Source organism: Equus caballus, chromosome 6, assembly GCF_041296265.1.
Source record: "Equus caballus isolate H_3958 breed thoroughbred chromosome 6, TB-T2T, whole genome shotgun sequence".
In the NCBI taxonomy this organism is placed as follows: Eukaryota; Metazoa; Chordata; class Mammalia; order Perissodactyla; family Equidae; genus Equus; species Equus caballus.
Window position 1 is genome coordinate 83,762,888 of NC_091689.1, and position 17,857 is coordinate 83,780,744.

At 45.3% G+C, this 17,857-nt stretch overlaps 2 long non-coding RNA genes across 4 annotated transcripts in view; both read left to right on the plus strand.

Annotated features, from left to right (window-relative positions):
* Positions 1-521: 521 nt before the first annotated feature.
* LOC138924687 (uncharacterized) overlaps positions 522-17,857 on the plus strand; it is a 45,171-nt gene continuing 27,835 nt past the window's right edge. The window contains exons 1-4 of one of the 3 annotated variants that reach the window (XR_011439762.1): positions 522-790; positions 994-1,050; positions 1,121-1,345; positions 3,796-3,910. This is a non-coding gene — a long non-coding RNA (uncharacterized lncRNA). The remainder of the gene's footprint in view (positions 791-993; positions 1,051-1,120; positions 1,346-3,795; positions 3,911-17,857) is intronic. The other 2 variants (XR_011439763.1, XR_011439764.1) reach the window with 2 other exon arrangements.
* Positions 4,175-6,944, plus strand: LOC138924688 (uncharacterized). The gene is made up of 2 exons (XR_011439765.1): positions 4,175-5,194; positions 5,573-6,944. It is a non-coding gene; the product is annotated as an uncharacterized lncRNA (long non-coding RNA).

A 17,857-nucleotide genomic window follows, 5' to 3' on the forward strand; every position in this document is an offset into this window, starting at 1 on the left:
TTTGGAATGAGCTCAGAGACTGACAAAAACACAGGGAGGAGGCGGGAGGGAAGGAGGGAACCGGGGGCATTGTGGAATTCGTACAAGCTGGCTGCATGTTCCCTGGCCTCTCTCTGCGTTTCTTTAAGCACCTCCCCTGCACCAAGCGCCTCCTTTGGGAGAGACTGTTTCCTAATTCAACTGAGATTCACAGACCCAGGGCCCTTGTTAGGAAATGTCCTCAGGAAATGCTCTTGAAATAGGTGATTGTGCATGTTCTAGTATCCTGTTTCTACCTCTGTCTGGCCCTTTCTCTCTTTCCAAAAAAAATTTCCTACTTCTAGGAATCTTAAGATATAGTAGCCAATCAATACATGTATGTATTCATTTTCTCTGTCCCAAATGCCTCTTTTGGGTACAATTATGAGCAGATGCTTGTCCTGGGTAGTGAGGGTTGGGGGCGGGAGTGTCGAATTCAGAAGGAGGAGGCACATGGATCCTGGCCCTGCCCTCTGGAAGCTTTTAGACTCCGAAGGAATTTCAGGGGCACACCCAGGACTACACCAGACAGAGAGGGAAAATTAGTTTCAGCTGAGCATCAGGGCTAGCTCTAAGTGCTGGTGGGATGGGGAGGAAGGTAGGAGATGGGGGAATCAGTCCGGATGGGTTAGGAAAGCCTTCCTAGAAGTGGGGCAGCGCTTGTGGAATAGGGTTGGAGAGCTGGAGGGTCAAGACTGGACAGGAAGGGGTGAGGAGGGCATCCCTGGCAGGGCAAGTAACTTACACAGGCCAAAGGCTCCCCCTGTGGAGGGTAAGTGGGGAGGTGAGGAGCTGAGTCAGGAACGAGGTGACAGGCTTAAGGGTAGGGGAAGGTAGAATTAGGGAGGGGCTCTAACAGCTGGGTCAAAGAGTCTGGACTGAGTATAAACTATTGGAATAATTGCAGATTATTGCACAGGGAAAGGGTGTTTCTGAACATTGCATTGAGGAAGATGTTTCTCTTTATTGTTACAGGCTAGATTGCAAGTTGGCTTTCTCAGGATTCCCAATCATATGTTTGCTTTTCCTTCTGTAAGTATTCTGTCTGCTTCTGTCTGAGTCACAAAATGTGATTATTAATTCCATATGTTTTGTTCTTCAGGTGGCTTCCCTGGTATCTCCATACTTCGCCTGTAGGTCCACTTTCACTCATCTTCAGTGAAAGCAGGAAGGGCCCAAGGACCACCCTGCATAACAAAGTTGAAGGAAACAGGAATGCTCAAAAGCACTGCCCATCTCCGACCCTGCCGTTCACAGCTTCCTCACCTGGGATTGTTGCTCAGCGTCCATGGATGGACTTCAGAGGCGTGTGTGACATTTTCCTGAGGTGAGCAGCCTCAGAGGGGTCTGTGATTCAAAAAATGTTAAGATCCACTGTTCTACTCTTTGTTGAGAGGTAAGTGGCTGAGGACGGTTCCCAAGACAGAGAAACGGGGTAGAAGCGTACTTAGTGACAGTTCCAGGAGCCTCCAAAGGCAGTTGAAGGAGATGGAAGGAGAAAGAGCAATTGGGAAAAGGGAAATAGGTTCAGGGGGAACTAACAGGAGGAGCGCCCCATTTTTCCTTTTCTTCCCCTTCTTTCTGGCTGCTCTGCCTTTTTGGCCTTGTTTGGCTTTTTCTGCCTTTCTTGACCCTCCAGCTCCCCAACCCTATTTCACAAGCTTTGCCCCACTTCTAGGAAGGCTTTCCTAACCCATCCGGACTGATTCCCCCATCTCCTACTTTCTTCCCCATCCCACCAGCACTTAGAGCTAGCCCTGATGCTCAGCTGAAACTAATTTTCCCTCTCTGTCTCATGTTGTTCTGGGTGTGCCCGTGAAATTCCTTCGGAGTCTAAAAGCTTTTTTGCACGCTCCATGTCCTGACAATTACAGGATTCTGATTCCTCTTCAGTTCAAATCTATTGAGCATCTGCCATCTATCAGACTTTCACTGCATTATCTCATGCAGTTCGTTTGCTGAACCTCAAGTGCACTGAATTGAGCCGGTCATCTCCCTCAATTCATGGCAAGTTAGCATCATCGGTTCATGTAAGGCCCCTTTTCAATTCATTCTCTTTTTCTCTTTCATCCTTCATCTCTATTCTCATTACCCCTCCTTATTGGAGGCACTCACTTTAGTGCATTTAATAAAAGCTCTCCCAACCCATGCTGTATATGTCTATTTAGATGTATTCATCCGTTCAACAAATGTGGAGTGCCGACTATGTGTCAGGCACAGTTATAGGGGCTGGGAGTGCGGCCAGGAACAAAGCAAGAAAAAATTCCTGCCTTCATGGAGCTTACATTCTAGTGAACAAATAAACCATGAACAAATAAATAGGTAAAACATATAGTACCTTAAATAGTGATAAATGCTATGGAAAAAAAGCAGAGCAGGGGGATAAGGGTGTTGTGGGTGGTTGGGAGTGGATTGGAGCTTTATATGGGGCAGTTAAGGATGGCCTTCCTAAAAAAGGTGCTATTTCACCAAATGCAGGTAAGGGAACAATCACGTGAATATCTGGCCAGGAATGTCCAGGCATAAGGGACAGCAAGTACAAAGATCCTGAGGTTGGATCTTGCCTGGTATGTTAGGGACCAGAATGGTCAGGAGGCCAGCGGCTAGAGTGAAATGAGTGAGAAGAGAGAGAAGCAGAAGACTGAAAAATGGTTGGGTCAGTGGCAAATGCTGGAGGACTTTGTAGGCCACTGTAAATACAGACTTTGGCTTATACTCTGAGTAAAAAAGAGAAGCCAGTGGGAGGTTTTGAGCAGAGGAATGAAATGATCTGTCTACTTTTTCCCCTTTTTTTTTTTTGAGGAAGATTAGCCCTGAGCTAACATCTGCCACCAATCCTCCTGTTTTTGCTGAGGAAGACTGGCCCTGAGCTAAGATCCGTGCCCATCTTCCTCTACTTTATTTGTGGGACACTGCCACAGCATGGCTTGCTAAACGGTGCATAGGTCTGTGCCTGGGATCCGAACCAGTGACCCCCAGGCCCCTGAAGTGGAGCATATGAACTTAACTGTTATGCCAGGGGGCTGGCCCCATGATCTGCACACTTTTAACAGACATATGTATATCCTTGAAAAGCATACAATGTTATTTTGGCTTTTTAAAAATGTACATTAATGGCCTTGTGCTATACACCTTAGCCTGCTCTTCTTCTCCCACTTAGCATATTTCTAAGCTCTCCCAGGCTGCTATACGTAAATCTACTTCACTGTTTCTGACTGCTGTGTAATATTCCATTGTGTGCATACAGCACATTTTATTTATATATTCCTCTAGTAATAGATGCTTGGGTTGCCTCCAACTTCTCACTACCACCAGCAGCGCTGTGATGAATGCCTTCATATGGGCCTCCTTAGCACCCAGGAGTTTCCTTGGCTGTATACCTAGGAGTGGGATTGCTGGGTCGGAGGGTGTGCTTACTTAATTCCACTAAGATTGTGCTTCAGGATGGCGGCCTCAGCTACATGCTCACCAGCAATGCACGATAGTGGGTAACTTCTCATTTAATTCTCATACTGATTCAGTAAGGTAAGTATTATTGTTCCCATTTTGTGGATAAGGAAATTGAGGCTTAGAGAGATTAAGCAAATTATCTAAGTTTATATAGTCAAGTGGAAGAGCCAGGGCTCCAATCCAGAATTTTTGATATAATGTTTTTTGCTCTTACCACCGTAGTACCTGGTACCGCCTCTTCCAGAAACAAGATGCGGCATCCATAGGCAAAGAGACTATACTTCTTCTTTGTGCTATCTTCCTCTCCTAATTATTGCCTCCCTTCAGGTTGGCTGGACAGAAGACACAATTCTTGAGGTTCAAGGAACTGCTAAAGGAGAACTGTGGCCCCCACGAGTCTGTGAGTCTAGTGAACTGGAATGTTGACACGTTATGCTAAGTGGTGAGTGGGGTGAGCACAGGTGTTCCGAGAGTGCACAGAGAGGGCACCATCCAGCGGAAGAGTCAGGGAAGGCTTCCCGGGGAAGCAATTTCTGATCTGGGTATTGAAGATAAGTGGGAGTTAGCTGAGTGAAGGGGGCCAGAGAGCATTAGAGGAAGGAGACAGGGTGAGTCCAGAACTGCGCAGCTGGAGCAGGAACTGGGAAGGAGGCGAGGCTAGAGGATTAATCACGGGTCAGATTATGAAGAAAGGAAGCCCTGGCAAAAGAGTTTAGGTTTTATGCTGAGGGCGGTGGGGGGCCACTGAAGGGTGTAAAGCCGGTTGGGGGAGGGGACGACATACAACTCCATCAGAATTATAGTGTAGAGGGATTCCACGAGTTAAGAATTGACTTCTTATCTATCTTGCCTGCTTGTGGGTAAATCATAGTGTTGGAACTGGTGAGTGGCAAATAAAGGAGTCTAGACAGACTCGTAGAGGGAAGGCCTGACCCGATAACCCGAGGGTTCCTTTTGATAATCTATAGAGAAGACTTCAATTTGGACTTCATCTTTCTGTCTTTCAAAACCTCTGACATTTCCTGAAATGCTCTCAAAACCAGAGCCTCAGTGGAGAGAAGAGTGTGTGGCTGCTTTCCCTGTTCCCCACTACTCGTTCCAGGGCGAGGCTGCGAATTGTTCATCTGAAGCCCTGCTCCCCGTGAGGAGGGGACCATTTGAATAGCAGCAGGGGGGTCGGGGAAGGAGGAACCGCATGCTGGGCTCGTTCATTAAGAAAATATATTTGGCGTATTTAGACAATGGTTTGAGCGAGTTAAAAATAACTCCTCGTGAAAAATTAATAGGGAGCTATAAGTGAGTGTTTTAATACAAACTCACAGAGCAGGGCATGTTCTCCAGGCGGCCGGTGGTTGACATCACAGATGGTGCAGGGTGTTTATAGAGCATGGTGTGGCCAGCGAGGAGAGTTGTCTGTAGAAGTGAGCTCGCCTTCTCTCCCAGAACCCTGGGGAGAGAGGAGACAGGAGGCCTTGGTTTGGGTTGTGAGCTACTGAGCCGGGTGACTTATTTCTTCTCTCCCTACCCATCACACTCTCCTAACTGTGGACATAAAAATTGTAGTGAATTTTGCTTGGTTGCTTTGGGTGAGGTTTATTGAGTGTCAGAATTCATAAAAAGTCCTTTCTGGCTCTTTCCCTTTCTTAGTAATGGACCCCCGGTTGGCTGCTGCATCCATTTCTCCAGTGTTTCCTTACCCAGCAGCAAGTTGTTCTCACTCTTGCAGGTAGTTCTGCAGTCCTTGCCCCTGTCTCCCTCTTCCTCTCTTTTCACAGTACCCCAGTGTCCTACATGAGTAAAGTGAAGGGTTGGACTGTACGTTCTCTGCCACCACCAGAGCTAAATGGATAATGCAGAATGAGGGAAATGGGGACCAAAGTGACATCTGACCTTGGCTGGCTGCATTTGGGGGCTAAGGGTTTTAAGACTGGGGGGACCAATATTTGTATTTTAAACCCAGATGATATTTTAAAAATGGTTCTGTAATTGCAATGAGGCCCTCTAGGCCGTGAATTAATGTGTCATAACTCACGCCCAAGCACTGCGCAAACATCCCACGTGTGAATTATTACACAATAAATTCATGCCCTGTTGTGTCTTACAGCTTAATTAGTACATGAAGCTACATGAGTTGGACGAACCCAAATGGGATTATGTCATGCGGTGCGTAAAAAAGCAGAATGTTGGGAGGTATTTGGCACTCTTTCGGGGGGAATGCAGGGTTGATTTTCCTATGACATCCTTTGGTGTCAGTTTCTATGATATTTGGGCTGCAACAGGTGACGTGTAACTTCTGAGCTTTGGTTGGTTGGTTGAATAATGGGTTCAGTAAATATTTACTGTGTGTCCTAGCCATTATGGAGGGATAGCACATATGAGATGAAATATGGCCCCTGCCCTTAAGGAGCTTTATTCCAATACTAGAGGTAAGGCATGGCTGCAACAACAGCAGAAAGTGAGAAGGGCCATAAGAAATACACAAAGAAAGTGTCTCGGGAGTTCAGAATGGGGGATGATCATTTTGGCTGGCACGGTGGTGAGGGTTGGTTGGTGAAATCGGAGAAAACTTTGTAGAGGAATGGCATCTGTGTTGGCTCTCTTCAGGGACAGATAGGATTTTGCCACACGTGAGGGGCCGGGAAAGATTCTAGGCAGAGAGAATAACGTTAGGAAAAGCACGGAAAGCAAAGCAGTGTTCAGAGCACACTGTGTATCTTGAGCCTTGGCTGAGTAAAGGGGCAACGTGCACAGGTGAAGTGGAGCCAGGGCTTTCCTACGAGTACAAGGAACTTTGGCTTTGCACCCACTACCCAAGGTGAAAATCCTTGGGGTTGGTTCTTCTACTTGGTGATATCTGTATTCTTGGACTTCAAAGTTTCTCTGCTACTGTCTGCTTTGGTAACCTGCTCAGAAAGTGCACAGCTGAGAGTCAGGTGTCCTCGGTTCTAGTCTTGTTTCTGCCACTAACTTGCAATGTGAACTTGAGCATGCTGCTCAGTTCCTTCAATGCTTTGCTTCCTCATCTGTAACATGAAAGGTGAGAACTGATCATTTCTAAAGCTCCACTTAGTTAAAAAAGTTTCCCCTGGTTTTTCTGCCCTCTTACTCTCTCAAATGTCTCTCTCCTGCAAGCTATGTGAACCTGCATCCTGCCCACTTTTCACTATAACCCATTGTTGGAGTGTTAGGGGTATTATAAATAACACCCTGTTTCCTCCCTGCTATGTTTGGAACCAATTGATAATCAAGACATAGAGATGAAAGAAGGAAACAAAGGCTGCCTTCTGACACTTACCTTCCTTTAATAAAACACCTAGATTCAAATACCAAAGTTAATCCTTTCACAATGGGGACATCATGGGATTCCTTTCACAATGCATATATCAAATCACCATGATGTACACTTTAAATATCTTACGATTTTATATGTCAATTATACCTCAATAAGACTGAAATAAAACAAATAAAATTTCAAAGTTTTCTGTGTGTCTTTATTTTCTTTATTTCATTCCCTAGATTGTAGATCATAGTTAAGGAGAGTATCTTGTTCACTCCCTGACAGCATCCAGCTGGGTGCCAGGCACATAATGAGCATTTAATAAATATTTGTTTAATTGAATTGAGCCTTATTCATTTCTTTGGTACAAATGATTCTCCTTCCTTTTGGGCTAGCATTTTCTTACTCCTTTAAGATTGTCTTCCAGGAGACCTCTTTGATAAACAGCGTTTCTCCCCGTCCTTCCAGGGTCTAGAAGTGTACCTGGCTGCGTCTAACTTTGTCTTTGTTTCGCTACGCCCAAGTCATTGTAACTATCCTGTCTATTCCATCATAGTGGAATCTTGTTCAGGGCAAGGACTAGGTTCTCTCCTTCCTCTAGACCCAACAGTGAGAACAGTGTTGTTCATACAAAGAGCGACAAGGGATAATTCACCCCTGGGGCCGGAGAATGCCTGAAACGACCTCCCTCTGTACCTCTCCATCTATTCCCACGGAATTCGGGGAGGGGCAGGAAGTAGCAAAATTGATAAAAGGCCCAACCCACTCTACCTGACTCCAGGGAATCTCTGAAGACTAGACTGGCTCCAGCGTGGGCACAACAGGCATCTTTCCTGAAGCAATCAGAGTTTTATGCTTTGGCATAGAAGAAGCGCCAGTGTTTTTCTACTGTACTTATGTATGGGGCCTGCCTTGGGAGGGAGGGATGGGAAGGGGCTCTCTTACTTTCACAATCTCTGATATTTCCAGACAGGGAGTAGGTGACACCAGTGAAACCTACTAGAGGCAGGGTTACCCATATACTTGCCAACACCTTTAGATGCTTTTTGAGAGGCTGGTGTAAGAACCTTATGAGAGCACCTAAGATTCTTTGGGGAGAGAGAACTCCCACCCAAAATAGGACTGAAATAGGAAGAAGCAGTAACTAGACAGGTATTGAGACATCATTACTTTGGAAGGAGCAGGTATGAGTGGAAACTGAGAAAGAGATTTTGGTCAAGAGACGCTTCCTGGAGGAGGATGCCTATGGCGCAATTTGGGAAATAAAAGGATAGGCAAGTTGGAAAAGAAATGGGACAGTGGGGCCGGCCCTGTGGTCTAGTGCTTAAGTTCAGCACACTCTGCTTTGGTGGCCTGGGTTCACAGGTTTGGATCCTGGGTGCAGACCTACACCACTCCTTGGCCTTGCTGTGGTGGTGACCCACACATATAATAGAGGAAGATTGTCACAGATGTTAGCTCAAGGCTAATCTTCCTCAGGAAAAAAAAAAGAGACAGAAATTCTAGGCTATTTGGACCTTTAGAATAGTGGAAGAATGAGACTCTTATGAGGATATGTTTTCTCACATTTGAAGTGGGATTTATGAGCCAGGTTTGTACTGTGTATTGTGCCCTGGAGGGAGATTTCGGAACAGGAAGGTATGAGAGATGATTCTCATTGCCATTTGGAGGATAGATAGACAGATGGAGATGGATAGATGGACTTTTCTTGGGAGACTCTTGTAGAAACTGCTCCAGTCATATAAATCCTTGCTTTTCAAAGTATGGTCCACGGACCAGTAGCATGGGTATCACCTGGGAGCTTGTTAGCAATGCAGAGTCTTAGGCTCCAACTGAGACCTATTGAAGCAGAATCTGCATTTTTAACCAGCTCCCAAGTGATTTGTATGCTTTTTTCAGGTTTCATCTAAGCACTGGCCTTAGATGATTGATGACAGCTGTCTGGCCTTGGAGGAGCACTATGGAAGAAGGATCTGAGAACTTTGGAATTCGGGGCACAAGAAGAGGGGCCTAGATTGGGGAATTGAATTTTGGGAAGAGGGAGAAGTGTAGCCCTGGCTTACCTCCTTGTCTCCAGGCCTCCAACACCAGTCGCTATGCCAGGGCTTGGCACTCTGCCCACCTCAGGTAAATGTCTGCCGCTCCCACGCCGGAGTCTGCCTGGTCCTTGGGGGCTCCCCTGGAGCAACATTGCATGAATTGGGATTGCTGCCAATTTGGCTTTGTCTACTTCATATGGATGCACTGAAAGGGACTGGGGAGGTCATATTAGTCATGCCCCTGCCTTAGGGTTGTACTGTCTCTTAACCAAATGGGTGGCAATTTGATCATACTAATTGAGGAGGCTACGGGGGTTGGAGAAATTGAAATAGGAGTTCTTAACTATCTGTAATAGAAATTAGGATATCTTCATCTTTCAAAGGCTTAAGGAGAGACCAGATGACTGGATAAGGGGTCATATCCTGGCAGGGACCAAATTAAGGCTTTTTAAAGGAACTTTTGATGATTTTTAGCCAGCTAATGACAAATAAAATATACGAGATACAGAATTCCAGAGACCTGGGGTGATAAGCAATGGAAAAAAGTTACGAAAATGGAAAAAGTTCTGGGCTGAGAACTTCTCTGAAGCTTTTGAGGATTTATGTACTTCATCCCCAACAAGAATGAGTGACAAGGAGAGGTCAATATTTAAGGAAAACAGGTTGAGACTGAACACGAGGAAACATTTTCTGAGGTTAGAGGGATGACTGAGGGAGGAGAAATGGGAGGACAAAGACTCTCTGGCCGCACACATGGGTGTATCAGTTTGGTGGAGTTTGGATGCCTCGGAAGGGCTCCTGCCCTGAAACAGGGAAACGAAGTCTCAAATATTTTCTATCTCAAGGATTCTCTAGTCAGCTCCTTAAATGAAAGGCTGGGGAGGCTGTGTGGGGTATGACAGGTGGTGAGGTGGGGGGACGATGAATGATGGAAGAAAAACCAAATCTCGTTAGAGCACTGAAATCATTGCTAAAAATTTCAAAACAGGACTTGGGTTTAGGAGAATAAGTTGCACTTTAGGGCTCAAATAAGAGTTTTAGGTTTCCATTTGTTTTCACTCTACATGTATTTATCTTGTCTCATTAATGACATTTTAAAAACTCCTAAGGGAAAAGAACATCTTTTTAATTTGTTACTTCTTTGTATCTCCAATGCCTAAAAAGTGATGAGGATAGTAATAGCTACCGTTTGTTGAAAATACGCCCTGTCCTTTGCTCTAAGCGTGGATAAAAGTCTTCTAATTTAATACTATAGTTCCATGAAGTGAGTATTACTTATCCTCATTTTACAGACGATGAAACTAAGGCTCAGAGAGGTTAAGCAATTTGTGCAAAGTAAGGAGTGGAGCTAGGATTTGTATCAGCTCTGAGGAAAGGTCGTGCTGCTCACTCCTGAGCTGGACTCTGCACAGAGCAGTGGCTCAGTCAAGGACAGATGATCCTTGAAAGTTGATGGCATATTTAGAAGTGATTGAAAGACAGCGAATAATTCCAAATGGTGAATAATGAGAAAACAATTTCTATTTGTTCTTTAGAATGTAGTCAGAGACACACTTAGTGACACATGCAAGCTTATACTCAGACATTCCCTCATTCACCTTCACTGGGCTCCACCCTGCAGTCAGGAGCTCGGGAAGGGGAAGAGGCTGAGAATATTATATTCATAGAGCAACTCTTTGAGAGTCATTTGTGTACGCATACTATGTGGGCATATGTGTTTGCATTTGACTGGAAATAGGCGCCAAGTAGTGGGGCATGCTTATCTCAATAGGTCTATAAACATGAATATATTTGTTGGACTTCTCGTGTGTGTGTGTACGTGTGTGTGTGTGTGCATGCACACGCATGTACATCCTGAAGGAGTTAAACCAGCTGTGGGGAACTGGCTGCCTTCCACCCCTGCCCCTGGTTGATGTGTTTGTACCAAACCCTGATATTTATTTTTCATCGCCTCTCAAGGGAACTTCAATGAGTTTTCTTTCTGGAAAGTTTATGGCTAAGATGCTGGGCTGCTTTGGGGCCCCTATAAATCTGCTATAATCAGAGGAGGTTTGCAGAGAAAGAGAAACAGCAGCCGCAAGGCAATCCCCTCCTGTGTTTTACTTTCTAGCCTCATACACAGTTGCTCTTGGATGTGCCCCACCCGCGTAGCTCCCTCCACTCTCCTAGAACCCCTGATGGAAGGTGCTCAGAGAAGCCATTTCATTTACTTCTTTGCCTCCAGGTGGACTTTGTACTTTAGCCATCCCAGAAAGAGAATTTAAAATTATACTAATTAAGAAATCTAGAGTTGAGATTGTGAGAAACTCATCATTTATGAAACTGATTTCATAAAAAATCAGAATGAACTTTCACAGAAGCAAGGGTGGTGAGAGGAGTTGAATGTCTCTGTTTAATTTTTTAGAAAACTTTTAAAAAATGTTGTCTGAAATGCTCCTGGAAGAAGGGGCAGGATGAGCCGCACATTATTAGGAGGCAAACACAGCATGGGAACTCCCCTCTCCACCTTCCAATGCTGGTAGTTGGGAGATTTTTTTATGAGGGATTTTTATGACAAACGTTACTTTGCATTTGACATTTAACAGCATCTCTTGTCCAGGGAAGGAGGAAATATAGATATTTATTGACATATGGTGTCAGAAGATGAAGGAAAATTGACTATGGAGAAGGAAGGGGGGGGTCTCCCTTTCCCCAGGTATGCAAATTATCTAACTTAATTTGTGTAGCATATGCTTTTCTGTGCTTTCTCCTCTTCTCAGTAATGAGATTAAGAAATCATTTCGTTGTTAATAAAGAACTCAGTGGGAGGAGAGAGGAGATGAGAGACATAGATGGAAGCATAATGGGACCGTGTCCTATTTGTTTTTTTTGTGAGGAAGATTGGCCCTGAGCTAAAATCTGTTGCAAATCCTCCTCTTTTTGGTGAGAAAGATTTGCCCTGAACTAACATCTGTGCCAGTCTTCCTCTGTTTTGTATTTGGGACACAGCCACACAGTGGCTTGATGAGCGGTATGTAGGTCTCTGCCTGGCATCCGAACATGCGAACGCTGGGCCGCCACAGCGGGGCTCATGAACTTAACCATTACACTACTGGGCAGGTCCTGGACCCTCTCCTATTTGAACCTTATATCTGTTACATAAGACTAGATACAAGAGAAGTGGGGATAAACGGAACCTGAGCTGGCACTTGGGTCCTGGTCCCTGTTTCCTCTATTCAAAGCCTCGAGCTTCTGCAGTGTTATCTTGAATATCACTGATCCTTGCATTTCAGTCTCTAATGATAAACGGAAGTTCAATATCAAATGATGCCCAAACTCAAGAAATCCTTCCCAGTAGGTATGTTTTTCCCTTTACTTCCCTTCTCCCAATCTACTGAAATCCTACACAATCATCATGGTCCAGCTTAAATGCTCTCTCCTGCCCGAGCCATCCTGGATGACCCAGCTATTTCCTTTGAACTCCTATATTCCTCTGACTGTGTCAGTCTTATCATATGCTGTCTTACTGTTCCCTGTCTTCGGTTGTAGTTATCGTGTATCTTCTTTCTCTCTTGTTCAACCGTAAGCTTCTGGAGTGGAGAGACTGTGCCCTGTATATTTTTATATTCTCTCCAAAGTGCTTAATACAGAGCTAAAGAATTGTTAAATAACTGTGATGAGTTGTAGGGAAAGAGGTCGTGGGTAGAGATGTAAAAGTAGGGACATTATGGATATTGATTAAGGATATTATTGTTAATAAAAGTCTGGACATGATACTTTCAGGTATTGATCATATTATTAGGAAATTTTTATCCCACCAGTATATTTATTCCCATATAACTTATTTCTTCATCATTCATTCTTTCTTTCATTCAAATAGAGAGCTTTTCCTAGTGGGGAATAGACAATAAGCAAGAAAACAAATGTTCAAATAATTACAGATTGTGACAAATACCTGAAGGAAATAAAATGGTCTTATGATAAAGAATAATGGGATCTTCGTTAGATAGGGATGTTAGGAAAAGCATTTCTGGTCACTGTCATATATTTACCCTACTATAATTACGAGTTAATATGATTTATAACCTGAAAACAGCAATAATAAAATCAGTAACAGAATTAGAACAACAGCCTTCCCACCAGGGGGCGTTTTTGTCAACCCAACCTTAGGTTTGGTTCCTTCCTTCCTCCAACCTTTGCCTTGGGAAGGGGAAGTCAGGGCCCTCCCCTTGCCTCAGGATGGACCCTGCCCCCTCTTCTCTAGCCTAGGAGTCAGCAAGCAAAACAGGTGTTAAGAGCTTTGATCTTGCTAGAGACTTGGAGACAGATCAAGGTAGAGGCCTCTGAAATAATGGCCCAGGATGTGAGAAGCTGGGGAAGAGATGGAGACAGAGCTAGACAGAGAGAGACAAATTGCTGTCACAGAGACTCCCTTTTACCTCCCACATCAGTCTCAGTGGGTTCTGGGCTCTGTACTTCTTGGGAGAGCTAGTCAGGACCTTTGAGCTTTTGGGGAGAGGGGAAGATGTCCTCTCAGTGACATTAGAGACCACCTTGGTCATTCCTGGAGTCCCTGATCCAGGGTTGAAGACATCCCAGGCTGTGAGGAGCATATAGGCTGCCAACATCCCAGTGGCTTCGGGTAGTTCTTTCGTTATCAGGGGCTGCCTTTGACCACTTTCCTTCTCCTTCCTCCTGGCACAAGTTGGTAGCATGAGTTCGTCTCTTGTAGAGGACTGGTCACATTAGGAAAGGTTTGGGAGTGGATAAGAAGAATATGAGATTGGTGCCTGGAGATTTTACACCCGATAACCCTTTCCTGACTCCCTGCTTCCTGTTGGGATGATGCATTTCAGTTGCTAGCCTAAGACTAAAGGTTCCCCTTCTCACGAAGAGCTTGACCTCCTTGGTCATGCTGAGGGACACCTCATCTTGTTGAGAGGATCTTACTGAGGTTAATGTAAGTTCTCTAATTGAAGCTATGGCCCTCACGTCTCTTCAGCTTTCTCCCACCCTATCAGGACTAGCTTCTCTGCAAGTGTATCTTGCACAAGGATAAAGCCTGTGCCTCTGCTTCAAGATGAACCCTACCTCTCTGCTCCATGGTCCAGAAATGTACCTCGAGGACTCATATTGCTCTGTTTTGAAGAGACACTTGTTGGAGGAGGAAGAACTATCCTTCCTTTTAGCTGTTTAAGGGCACGTGCAAGACAGACCTCCGGTCATCAGAGATGGACAGGTGCTTTAGAGCAGTGGTCTCTACATAGCCTTTGAAGTCAGACAGCCAAGTTCTTGTCCAAGCTGGGCCACCTGCTGTGCCTGAAGCAGGAGGCATGCAGGAGTAGTCATACTTCTTCTTCCATCTGCGCTAGGGCCAAAACCTGAGATGAGCTGAAGTTGGATTTAGATCTGGCAAGGGACTTTAAGCTATGGGTGCAGGGTAAATGAAGTGGAATAGGAATAACACTGCTTGGGAGAGGAAAAGGAAGAGTGAGGCAAGAACATACGTGGAGGCAGGGGAATGGTTAAGCTGACTCCTGAACCCAGGGAGCCCAGGCTTATGTAGGGGACAGAGTTAACAATCTCTGAGATGTGCTAATATTCCAGCTCCTAGCTGGAGGTCCTTTCCGGAGTCTATTGCAGTGGGCAGCAGCCGTATTGCTTCCTTCTTAGGCAGACAGGATAGGGCATGTAGCTCTGGACAGGCCGGGGCAAATCCTGGTGCCAGGGCTGATATTAATGCGGATGAATATGGGCAGGTTTTCCCAAGGAGCTTTGTTCAAAAGATGGTAGAGGGAGGAGGAGAGGATGGGAGGTAGAGGAAGAGAGAGGGTCCAGTTATCCTTTCTGGGTTCACTGGATTAGGGGATGAGAGAGAAGGGGAGACTTCGGTCACAATCATGGTCTGCATTAACTGCTTTCCTTTCGTACTTTATCCTTTTCTCAGCTACTTTCCAAAGAACCGGATTGCTAATAACTTCCCTCATCCTCCATTCCACATGGTCTCAGTCAGGGGACCATCTTCAAGTCCTGAGTCTCTTCTGGAAGAGGCTCTGCAACAGCGAAGCAGCATGCGTCGTGGGAATTTCGCCCCTAGACCTAAACTCATTTCCTTTTCTGACAGAAAATCTGTCTGCCTACCTCCTCTTCCTCTCTCCTCTTCCTCTTTCCCCTCCTCACTAGGCCTGTTTCTTTCTATACCACTTAGTGGAGCTGGGGGGAATGGCTGTGCATTTCATTCATTCCACTCTTGGATCATCAGTCCTCTGGTTCTCCGCCTGCAAGCCCTCCGCTCACTACCTCCTGTCCTCTCAACTCCTCTCCCCCCGCTGCCTGGTCAGTTCTTCTTGCGTTCTTTCTTTCTCATTTCTATTTCTTTTTTTCCCTCTCAACCTTCTTCATCTATGATTCCAGTGTTGAGGAGATGGGAAGATATGTTTTAGGGACAACATCTGTGAGGGAGTGGACTTCGGGCACAGCAAGAGGCATGGCGGTCAGACATCAGGAAGAACCTGATAGGCACTGACCCGTGGCCCAAAGGGCAGCTGCCTCCTGACCCATCCTCTCTAACAGATAGGGCTGAGGTGCTCGTGACAGAGACTTAAATTAAATGTGGTTAGATTAAGGGGTCAATGTAAAGTGACTGTTTGGTCCTATAAAGCAATATTCCTTCACCCATTCTTTCTTCTCAATCTCTCAATTCAGACTTTGTTTTGTGGGCTTCTAACGTAATTGTTGATCCTTAAGAAGATGGTACAGACCGAGGCTATGACTGGACTCCAGCTCTCTCTCAGCTGCAGCGAGGTTACCTTCTTTGGTCCATCTTGTTCTTTGGACATGACCCCAGCCTTCTGGCCTCACTTCATTGATAATTAGCTCAAATTCGGAAGTTGGATGGCCACAAAAACATGGGCTTTTTTGGCGAGTGGTTCTCTGTTTTGATTTGTCCATTTGCCTAATTCTGAGTAGACCCGGGATCATAATGATGATGATGATAATGGCAGCAACTATTTATCAAGCACTTATGTTAAGACACCATCCATATCATTTCACAATATGTACAACTATAAAATAAATAGACACTCTACCTACTCCATCTTATTCAATTCTACAAGAATTCCATGGAATAGGTGATATTATTCTCATTTTACAGATGAGAGATGGAAGCTTAGAGGGGTGAAGTTCCTTGTTCAAGGAATTTCATCTACCTGACTCTAAAGCCTAGCTTTTCCCCGCCACTGTGCTCTATTGCACAACCGTCGTTTTGCGATCTTTAGATGGAAGGCTTTGTATCCTTCGTGATGCTGTTTTGTTTGAAGCAGCATGAGGAACATTTAAGATGTACTGACTCTCAGGAGTGGAAAACTCTGGTAGCCTCTGAAGGAGACTGTGGATATGCTTTGCTCAGTAATAACAGGGGGATGGCTGAGAGACTCTTTTGACCGAAGACAGGGACCTTTTTGGCCATTCTGGGAGCAATACCTGGCATATCATAGGAGCTATGAGTCCAGTGAAGAGAAGGTCCTTAGTCAATTTAGGAATGGGGACACCTGTGAGAGAACAGGGTACCATCCAGCCTCCTCTAACCTAGCCTCAGAGAGATGGTGACTCTGGGGGTATCTGGGGCTATTGGCAGAATATTTATCAGCTTTCTGGATTATTTGTGGCAGAGTTTGAATTCTAGACTGGCTTTCCTCAGTGACACTCTGCTCTGCCCAGCCCCCTCAGTTTGTTCTGCTGTATAACTCCCTTATTCCCCCTGAAGGGGTGTGAACTTCTCATACAGTGATGCTGCATAATGACGTTTCAGTCAAAACAGACCACGTATACGACAGTGGGCCCATAAGATTAGTACCATACAGCCTAGGTGTGAGTAGGCTATACCATCTAGGTTTGTGTAAGCACACTCTATGATGTTCGCACTACAACGAAATTGTGTAATGACACATCTCTCAGAACATATCCCCATTGTTAAGTGACACCTGACTATATTTATTTGAGTCAAATGGAATTAACAAGCTAAACTCATTACAAAATATTATGTAGTACTTTCCGGAATCTCTGTATCAAGTGAGCGGGCAGTCACGAATAATCCTAATTAGCAGATAATTCAGATTTTAAACAATCAAAATGTTATTTTAGTTTGGACTTGATCCTGATGTAGGAACAGGATATTCTTCTGTTCTTGGAATTCACAAAATTTCAGATCAAATAATGGAGCTTCCCTGAAGGGGCTCAAATCCTCTTAGGGAGATGGACACAGTCTGGCTCTCTGCCTGACCCCCATGTCCACTCTCTGAACTCAGACTACTACAAATAACCTGCCTATGCGGACAGGGTCTTTCTCTCTGTTAATTAAATTAAAACATTTTAGCAATTTGTTTTTCACTGTGCCCTCTGAAAGACAGACGGGTGCCCACGATGACCAGCCCAGCTCTAGGAATGTGAGCTTCTCAGGCACTGGAATCTGCAGCCCTCCACCTGAAGAGCTGAGGAGAAAGCCCTGCAGCTGGTGAAGGTGACAGAATCAAGCTGCTTTATAGACCTGAGAGAACTTAAGTGAGGGGAGGATGTGGAAGGGGGGTAGGTTGGAGTAAGCAGGCAGCTTGAGATGCTCCTTGGTACTGGCTCCTTGGCAACGGTTACTAAGCAACCCTCATTCACCTCTCTTGGCTGCCTTCTCCCTCTGCACCCCCAGTACCCCCCTCCCACTCCCTCCCTTAGCTGCCGCAAGGAGCTAGAGAGCTTGGAGTGAATGACAATTTGGAGAAACAGCCGCAGCCCGAAGATCTAAGAGGCTCTAAAGAAGATGGATAAGAAAATCGATGCATAATAAAAACTGCAGGCAAAGCCACCTTGATGGAGGGCGGGTGGCTCTCTCCTCCCACCCTCGTTAGTCTCTCTGGGCTCAAGGCTTCCATCTTAGCCCAGTGTCTGCTCTTTCCTTCTTCCCATCTGCCTTTTGCTGGTTTAGGGAGAATTGTTTGCCTCTGGGGTGGAAAAAGGGAGCAAGGAACCCAGAGAAGGAGAAAACAAAGTATATGCAGGGTGTCTGTAGAGGTGCTTGATAGGGGAGGGAGAGGGGAAAGGTAGG